The 10188-nt window shown below is 33.5% G+C and overlaps 1 non-coding gene across 1 annotated transcript; it reads left to right on the top strand.

Moving 5' to 3' along the window:
* Window positions 1-375: 375 nt before the first annotated feature.
* Window positions 376-482, top strand: LOC111722049. The gene has a single exon (XR_002770996.1). It is a non-coding gene; the product is annotated as a U6 spliceosomal RNA (small nuclear RNA).
* The last annotated feature ends 9706 nt before the right edge of the window (window positions 483-10188 follow it).

The following is a 10188-nucleotide window of genomic DNA, read 5'->3' as shown; positions in this document are numbered from 1 at the left end:
TTGGATTATGAAATTTTTAGTTCTAGTGAAAAAGAGAAAGACATTTGTCTACTTTTTTATTTGTTTCGTATTAAATTTTTCTAAAAGTGCAATTAAAATTAGTTTTTATATGAATTTATTAGATATTTTGATGTGATTATGAGGAAGGTGAATGTAGTTCTCACATTTTAAAGTCCTTTTCAAAACCCAGAGAAACTATATATCACCAATATAATACTTACTGAAAATGAATGCTTAACTATAGTTTCCTTAGATTGAAGGTACATTTTAGTGACACAGAACCAAATAGATGGCAAGCTTACAGTAGTTTTATAAACAATAGCCAATTGGGTTATGCCAGGTTATAATTTAAGAGTGGCAAAAAATTCTACCTGTGTGCTCACTTTGGCAGCACATATACTAAAATTGGAACGATACAGAGAAGATTAGCATGGTCCCTGCACAAGGATGACACGCAAATTTGTGAAGCGTTCCATATTTTTAATAAAGTGATGATATTATAAAAAAAAATTCTACCTGTACTTTTGTGATACTCAATGCACTAGTTTATATGTTTGATTTTAATCTAGTAAAGTGAAAACCCCATATAACCAGGTTGCATAGTATTTGCACACACAAAAATTACCATCTGAAAATATTTGTGAAAACCCATTTTTATGCCTGAATCCAAGTTGAATGCATAATTTAATACTTATTTTCAGAACAAATAGCCTGGAAAAATTTCATGCACAATTGATGATAATTTGTGCAATCCATGGCTGGAGTTCATTATTAACATATTCATTCTGTCTAAGCTCTGTGTACAAATTTATATTGTAGTTTTCTAAAAATGGCGCGTAACAACTTCAAAACCTCAAAACCAGTCATTCTTACTCTTACGATCAAAGGTGGAGACCAAAAACTTCTGCATGTTGAACAAATCCTTTGGAACAGAATTTGCAACTCTGGGAAAAGGTTGATAACAATACTGAATGTAATTTACATTCTTATTATACCGAACACAAAAACTTAAAAAGGGAGAAAACTGCCAGATACAAAACAGAACTTTCATGCTGAAATAAAAAGGGAGGGAGAGTGTGTGTGTGCACACGGGTGTGCTTTCGTGCATGTATACATTTCCTAGTGACATCTCCCAAAATATGTGTTTTTATTTTTGTTTTATCTTTCAGATTATGATTTTGTGACTTCAAAAGTAGAGTTGTAAGTCAGACACAGAAAGACAAATACCTATGACCCCACTCACATGTGAAATCTAAAAAGTTGTGCTGACAGAATTAATGTATAGAATAGTAATGAACAGAGAAGGGAAGAGGGGGTGGTAAGGATCGATGGGTCCAAATCTGTACTCAGATAGGAGAAGCAAGTCAGAGAGGTCTGTGGCGTGGTAGGAAGAATAGCGTTAATAATGTCTGGTTTACTTCAAAATAACTAGAAGGGAGATTTTTGAATGGCCTCATTCCAGCAAGATGATAAATATTTAAGATAATAAATATGCTGATTACCCTAATGTGATTAGTATGCAATTATATAGGTATTGAAACATATTTTACATATGTGCAATGATTATATAGCAATCACAGTTGTTTTGAAAAGGTGCATTTTTATGTATACTTATAAATTGCTTGCAGATATCAGATGTTCTCACTAGAAGAACATAAGTATGTGAGGTAATGCATATGTTAAATAGCTCAAGTTAGACATTCAACAACGTATCCGTGTACAAAAACATCATGCGGTACACCATAAATATACACAATTTTACTTTTAAATTAAAAATAAATTAGGCAAAAAGGTATTTATAGAAAGGGAAAATGTCTTTTTAAATAATTGATTTATATATCACCACATTGGCAAAAAAGTTTTAAAATAAAAGACATTAAAGTATCTCAAGAGTGGAAGACAAGTATGCAATGTACTCAATACTTTCATGAAACCAATTTATAATTATTCACATTTTCTTATGAAAGATAGATCACAACTATAGCCTAGGATGAAGGAGAGAAGTAGAGGGGGCTGGGAGGGGAGGGGGGAGATTTGAGGGTTTGAGAGAGGGAGGGTAAACAGTGGGACCACACCTATGGAGCATATTGTAAGGAGACCAGTCAAATCTACCAGGTATAGAACATAAATGTCTTAAGACAATAATTAGGAAATGAGGTGAAAGCTATATTAATTAGCTTGATGTAACCCTTCCAAATTGTATTAAAAAAATCAACACATTGTACCCCCATAAAAGCACAAATGTATTCATGATCTATGTGTATATGACTTAATAAAAGGAAAAAAATTGAATAAAATATCATTTTTCCAGGAAACATTTCATGTATATATACATCTCTACAGACTAGAAATACCAATACCTCTTTTTGAAATTATAATTTACCATACATAGAATAAATAATGTTCTTGGGGACAGAGCAGGAGAGGTTTGGCTCTGACTGATGCTATATTTGATACAGGATTCATTGCTTTGAGTCAGTTATGGTGTGGCAGAATCATTCACTTACCTTAATTCATTTGGAGCTTTGCAAGTTATTATTAAAAACTTACACAGTAGGAAAAATATACTATTAGGAATAAGTAGAATATTTTAAATAAATATGCTTTCCAAAATAGAACCCAAACCTAAGGCATTTTGCTACAATGTGTAATAAAATGTTTTTAAAAGGCCTTATTTTCTGTGCATATTTTAGACACCTCTTTCATTGACATATATAATACTATTTTTTCATAATTTCAATCTTTTCTATATTAAAAAATATAATGATTCATGATTAGTTTCTATTGGCCATAAAGATAAACATATTTCTAATCCATCTTCCAGAAACATTTAATTGATAAATCAAGGAAACTACTGGAGGGAGGGAAACACTGTCTATAAACCAAGAATATATATTCAGTAGTGCAGTTTTGCCAGAATATGCATTTCAGCCCTGATGCATTACATAACAGGATTTGACAAGGTTAGAATTTGTGTTACTAATGGAAATTATTTTTCAGGAATTAACCTTTAGGCTATAAAGAATGACAGATATTCAAATATTCTCAAATGAGTATTTAAATCAAAAATTTCCATTCATTCCTGCCCCCCAACAGAAATTCCATTCTGGATTCCAGCGTGTCACACACACAATTGAATTCTTAACAGCTGCCATTCAAAAGAACTGTGGAGGGCCATTTGAAAGTAATATTTTGCTCTGTGTGACATCTCATTTTTTTCCCCTCAGAAATCATAATTTTTTTACACACCTCGTAGTCTTCCTAACAGGAAACCAGCTCTGCCTGTCATTTTGATTGGGGAGGAACCTGGTTTTCCAGGTCACTGGCCTGAATCCTGGAGACAAGATATTCATGAGGGACCTGTATGGGGAATTTACATCTTGGTGCAGAGTTTTCCTCTCCATTTGCTGGCACACGAGGTCAGCAAGCCTCTCTGTCAGAGGGAAGATAATGGCTGCTGTAGTGCCCCCCGCTTATTACACACTCAGTGCTTCTGACCTTGTTGGGAGATCCCCCAAAGCATTCTGACTTGGGGTATCCCTCTATCCTTTAAGGCCCTCTCACATCCAGATCCTCCTGTCTAAAATGCATTATTCTTGGCCTTCAGGGAGGTAACTCCTTAATGCCAGATTTTGTAATTTTTCATTTTCTAAACAACTTCTTGACTATGCAAAGGAATAAAAATAAAATTGTTTCAATTTTTTAAAGTTAAATTGTATAGGATAAGAAGCATTCAAGAACAATGCATCAAATTCAGAAAAAAAATAAAGAATAATAAAATCAGAAGTACAACTGAAAAAAGTCAATTCGTAGTTTGTCAATTTCTATTTACAACTAGAACTAGTCATTCTGTAACAAACATCCTATATTTTTGACATCCAAATAACAAAATTAAATTATGTAGCATGTATATATTTTAGCAAACCCTACTGTTGTCCTAGGATGTGGAAAAAGAAATGATTCTTTTTCCTGTACTTATACATTAATTTGATTCTATGCTTTGCAATGAGATGAATTTTGAGATATCAAAAGATGAAACTACAGCAAAGAGTTAACTTTGCCTTAATTTTCTATCCTAGACATTCAGTTATGATCTGAAATAATTTTGCTCTTTACCTGATTTCCAAAACGTTTCCTTTAACAACTAAGGAATCTATCATCACCTGATCATTTGAGTGAGGAGCCAGTAAACAAGGATTTACGTGTTAACAGTGACAAATCTGGGTGACGTCTTCTAAGTGGGGAAGGGAGCACTACTTCTGGGACAGAGCTGGTACCCAGAAATAGTTTCCAATCACAACTTTCTACTTCACATGTTATGCATTCCTTGGTGACAAGGGCAAGAGGGATTGTCTGGGCAAGAGGGATTGTCACAAGAATTTTCCAAACATTCCATATTCCTTCTCCTCATTTCCATTAGGTATATTTGTTAGTAAAAGGAACACAAATGCTCCTATATGACTCTTTTTAAGTTCCTATAGATTGAAAATTGTATTTTTTTCTTCAAATTTGGGAACTTAACCTACTGATGAGGAAGGACTCCTCACAGATTTCCACTAATGAATGTCTTTTATAGATATCTTAATTTAAAATTTTAGTTCTAAATCTTCATGATGTACTAAAATCATCTGACTACTATGTGGGCAACAAAAAGGGCAGGTCATTACAGAACATGAGCTTGCGTTCTGCAAGTGTAAAATGTGTAATAAATACTAAGGACTGCTTTGATGGATGCAGAGATTTTTGAAAATCTATCTATCTTTTGAAAAAGTGAAATTTCTAAAAATCCAGCTAGATGCCACTTACCCTGGGTTATTTTCCATTTGCATCTGATATGTACTAGGAATACAGTGATTGGTCCCAAATCACAAAACACAGAAACAACAAAAGTGAGCTCTACCAGAATCTTCCATCCACATTGAAGAACCAGCCTTCAAGAGCAATTTTTATCAGAGGTTTACCAAAATTTTGGTCTTAAAACTTCTTTCATTCTTAAAATACATTGAAGACCTCCAAGAGCTGTTTTGTATATGGGTTATGTTTACTGGCATTCAGAGTATTAGAAATTCATACTGAGATGATTTTAATGTTTATTTATTAATTCATTTTAAAGTAACAATACTCAAACAAAAACACTTTAATATAAGAACATTATTTATGAAAAATAGCTATAATTTCCCAAATAAAATAATTAGTAAGAAGAATCATCACTTACATTTAGAAAAGAATTATTTTAATATCTCGGTGAATAGAAGACAGATTCTCTCATCTGCTTTTGTGTTCAATATGCTGGCTTTGGTTGAACTGTATGAAGGAAATTTGGCCTCAAACAAGTATGTAGTTGGAAAATCAAAGAGTATTTCAATAGCTTTTTCAGAAAATCATGTGTATTTTTCATTAACACTATACCCAAACTCAACCTGTGATCTTTGCTAATGTTGAGTTTCTCTGACCTCATAGATTCTCAGAACGTGAATGTTATACTATGTTATATTAAATTCATTAGCCAGTTTTTCATATTCATTTTTTTTTCATTTTGTATGAATCTTTTATTTACCCAGGCATGATTTCGTAACATCATGAAATGGTATTTAGAAAACGTGGGGACACTGAGTTAAAAGGTGTTCCAGATAGTGATGTGTTTATTTACATAGTACAAAATAATCCCATTTACATGTATATATTATTACAAATCACATTAGAAAAGTCTTTAAATATTAGAGAGGTGTCAGATCTAAGTTTTAAATTCTAAATATTTGTTTGAAACGTCAGATTTTATCATTGGCAACAAATACTGTCCGTTGTTTTGGTTGAAGTGACAGGCTTACTTTGTTCATTTTGGAGAAAATATCAGCCAAATACCAAAGCCTTTTTAAGGATACTTTGCACAGAGGAAAAAGTGCCTAATTTGGCTTGTAACTCACATGATCATGTAAATATTTTTCAATCAATCATCATATTTCAGTATACAAAGGAACTGCTCTCCAAATAGTATACAAAAGAACTGCTCTCCAAATATTTTTCAGTTTGTTGTATAGGATATTAAAAATTCTGAAGGTTAAAGACTCAGTAAAATCGGTAATCTTTTGCTCCTTCATCAAGAGCATTCTTCATTGAACCTGGCAGTATAGTTTTGGATCACTGCCTTGAGTTATGCTACGGTACCAGCAGTATTACCTATAATTACTTCTGTACCATCAGGGCAAATGTTAACACAGAAAAAAAAAGGCAAAGACTATTTAGTATTATTGGAAAATAATTTTGACTTGATGGATCCAGTGAAAGGGTCTTAGGAATTCATAGATAACACCTCAAAAACTTCTAGGTTTTGCAAACTCTCTTTGATCCACCAGCCAATTCTAAGCATTTCAGGAAAGGTAATAGGCATAGCACTTCCAGCAATAGCCATAGTAAAATCTTGCTCCTCCTATCCACAAAATTCTTAACGTCAATTAGCTACACAAGAATTTTCCCAAGATTTTTAAGGGGAAAAACAGCCTGGTGATAACAGCTCACGCTACCCAACACTACCCTTTTGGATCCATATTCATCATACACAAAAGTGTTTTTATAGATCCCAAGATGTCTTTTATGTCCTTGGATATCATTTTAGTTCTTGGTGCCTGAGAAACTAAAAATTGTTTATACTTATAATGCTAACAAAACTTCAAAATTATCCCTCTGTATACACATACATAGTGGTGGATAAAGTAGACATATATAATTAGAAATATATTTGAGTAGCTCCAATAGTGTGTGTGTATATGCTTTAGTAGATGATATTTTAGTATTAAAAATGATCTGCCACCAATTGGAGGCTAACAGTAGCAGTTGACATTTATTGTACTAGGACCTGTTCTGAAAATATCATTTCTTTGAATTTCATACCAATCCAAAGCGGTAAGAACGCTCATTATTCTCACTTTACAGATGAGAAAATTATAACACAGAAATGTTAATCAAATTTTCCATAGTAAGATAGCTTAGCAAGGTGTGGAACACAATTTGCACTTGAAGTTTAAGCCTATGTGTTCAGCTACCAAAGTACACAGCCACTAAAGAGATAAATGTGATTTGAAATTGTAACAAACATTTTAAATATTAAGGAAGAACATTATTAAATTTTCACAGTAATATGTATTTTAGTAAAGAATTCATAGTATTCCAACTTCAGAAATACTCATAAGTAGAAGTCTTAGATCTAAGAACTGAAAAGTAATGATGTTATTTCATACATACTCCTCATTCTAACCATTTTCAACTTTCTTGCAAGTCTGAAATGGAGTTTTGTTTGTGCTTTTCACATTCATTTCAAATTTAACTTGTTATACATCACTGTTAGGTTTTTGAAATTGCTTTTGAATCTCAGGAAACTATTTAAAATTATTTCCATTTTTACCTACTGAAATACATATATGTAAAATCTTCATCAGACATAAATTTCTCTATAAATGCATGTGCATAGACACATAAACACATTAAAATTACATCCTTTAGTTCATCTGGCAAATATTTCAGAATACACAACGATCATGGACCACACTGTGTTTGTGGCATCTTGTTATAGCATCTTAAGCTAACAGAACATATAGTATACATTTTAAATCACAAGACATATTAATTTCCAAATGGAATCAGTGTTGACATCATCTCAATACATGAAAAAGGTAAAGAAAAGCTAATTCACATTCATATACACATCATGTCATTCTATTAAAAAATGATATTTTAACACTGTTTTTCATCAAGTCAGGGCTTTAAGTTAAGCATAATATTTAAAAAACGGGCATAGGCAGAGAGTTAAGTTTTCCTATCTGTGAAAGGGTTCTGTCAAAGCACTCGTCAAGTTCAACCAAAACAGGAGTTCGAATTGGAGATTAGATTTCGATTTTTGGCTTCAAATCTCAGATCCTGAGCAAATTGCATAACTTTTCACACTTTGAGATCATTATACATTCAAAGGTAATACTAATAGTACTCTCACTGGGCTATTGCTATAATCAAATGAGAAAAGAAATGTAAAAGCACGCCCAGTTTTTCTGCAACCTGTCAGAGATAAAGCCTAGGAAATCTTAGGCAGTAGCATGGTCTCCTTTGTTCCTTGTCCCATTCCCACCTCACAAGACACCCACTGCTCAAGGAGGAACCTTTGTTTTTTGGTTACTGAGATGAATTGCTCTCGATTTTTCCTCCAAATTCCAGTCCCCCTAAAGATTTAGCCTTTCATTTTCAGTTAATAGATAACTGCTCAGTTAATTATCGCCTCAAGATTAGGTTTGGCTTTCCTTGCCTTTTGAGGCATAAACCAATTATTTTGGTAAACTAATTTTTACAAATAGAAGATGAGAAACATTTACGCTAAATTTGAAAGAGTTCTGATTGAGAACCACCCACTAGCACGTGCACACACACACACATCTATACCTTCCTGTGTACAGAAAGCCAAACAGTGCTTATTACCTTTTTCTTATTTAATTGTAAATGACATTTTTTTCAGTTAAAACTTTTTCTATTTCATCCTCATTTGGAACTAACTAACTGACTCCAATATTAATCTCTGTTCATTTTTGGTTTACTTTTCAGGACTGACGTTTTAATTTTTACTATTAAGTATATACGTCTTTTATGTCTTATAGGTAGACCTAAATAATAATACTAAATCTTGAGAGAAATCAAGACTATGTTCACCTATTTCCCGAGATTTTCTTGGGTAATAGGGCTGAGTAAAAACCATAAGGCTGCTTCAAAACCTCCTGGAAAGCTCCTGTCATCAGTTCAAAGTCCCCAAACCTTTATGTTAAAACTGCAGCATGGCTGCTCTAACAACCTCTCTCCTGGTCCTCTACTTTAAGCCTGAATAGAAATCCTAGTGAGTTCTTCTGTACTTCCTATCATTGGATCTTTGGAGCATAAAGAATTATTTCCTCAATAGGTTTTCTATTAGGGAAGGAGATTATATCCTTGAGCCTCTTCAAGTAAAGAGCCCATGAATTCAGCCACGTTTTCAACATGCTGCTATACAAATATGGTTCAAGCCCTGACTATAAGAGCATTCCTTTTTTCTCCATGCATAGTTTAGTTTCCACTGCCACTCTGCTTTTGAGGAAGAGTTACTATAAGGACAAGGTAGTGGAAAGAGAACTAGACTAGAAGTAGGAAGACCTGGGATCTAGGTCTCTAGGTAGGTAGTCCTAAAGACTTGGCCAGTGGGCCGCTTTACGCTCTATCCCCTTCCACATCCCTCCAGTCCAGACAAAAATGGCTGTTCTGTCTATTCCTACAGTCATTATAACTTTCTAAATATGAGCACATGACGTGTAATGGAATCATGAAAGACATTATTTTTTGGTTATTTAAATTTTGACCAATCGTCAGCAAACATTTATGAATCAGAAACTGACATGAACTCCAACTTGAAAAGATCACGTGGACTCCTGAGGATAGCTAAGACTCCTCTGACAACTGAAAAGGAAGTAAAGCTATCTATTTCTCACGAAGTTTTTGTCTTGCGAATGAGCTAACATCAGTGAAAAAAGACTTTTTGATGCCATATGGACTTCTCTCAAGATTAATTTAAGCTAATTGCATCACAAAATAATGGATTTCCACAGCACATCTTTTTCTAAAACCTTCACTCATTAGGAAGAAAATCTTAGGACTTAATTGAATAAAACTTAGCAATAATTTATTTCTTACGGTTCAGTATTTTCTTTCTATTTTCTCACATGAGTTTGCATGTTTCTGAAGATTATATTGATTCTTCCAAAAATGATAATCTCATGACTGGTTAAAAGACAATTTTCTCAGGGTTTCTCTGCTACTGAAGGTTTTGTAGGCACACACATTAATTGCCCTTTTTTTGGAACAATCTGCTAAAAATGTTTGCATAGAAAGTAGCCTTGGGATATAAAGGTAGTACTTCTCTCTGGACAAAAAGGCAGGTTTGTTTCTGCCAAGTATAAGAAAGATAATTTCTCTCTATGAGTCGACTGTCAGGTAGGCTCACTGCCCATTATGAAGCGTTAGGTTATTTTATATCACTAAGAATTCCTTCCCTGCAGCACTGCACGTCAGATGTCACCTGTCTCTCTTGCATTAACATATGGGAATTGAGGCTCAGAAAACGTTAACAAATTCTGATATTCTGGTTACCACTATTGCTGTGAGTAGTAAAGTTCTTTGTCTCTG

This window comes from Otolemur garnettii, unplaced genomic scaffold, assembly GCF_000181295.1.
Source record: "Otolemur garnettii isolate 467f Iridium unplaced genomic scaffold, OtoGar3 scaffold00005, whole genome shotgun sequence".
NCBI classification, from domain to species: domain Eukaryota; kingdom Metazoa; phylum Chordata; class Mammalia; order Primates; family Galagidae; genus Otolemur; species Otolemur garnettii.
This window is presented reverse-complemented; position numbering and strand designations above follow the sequence as displayed.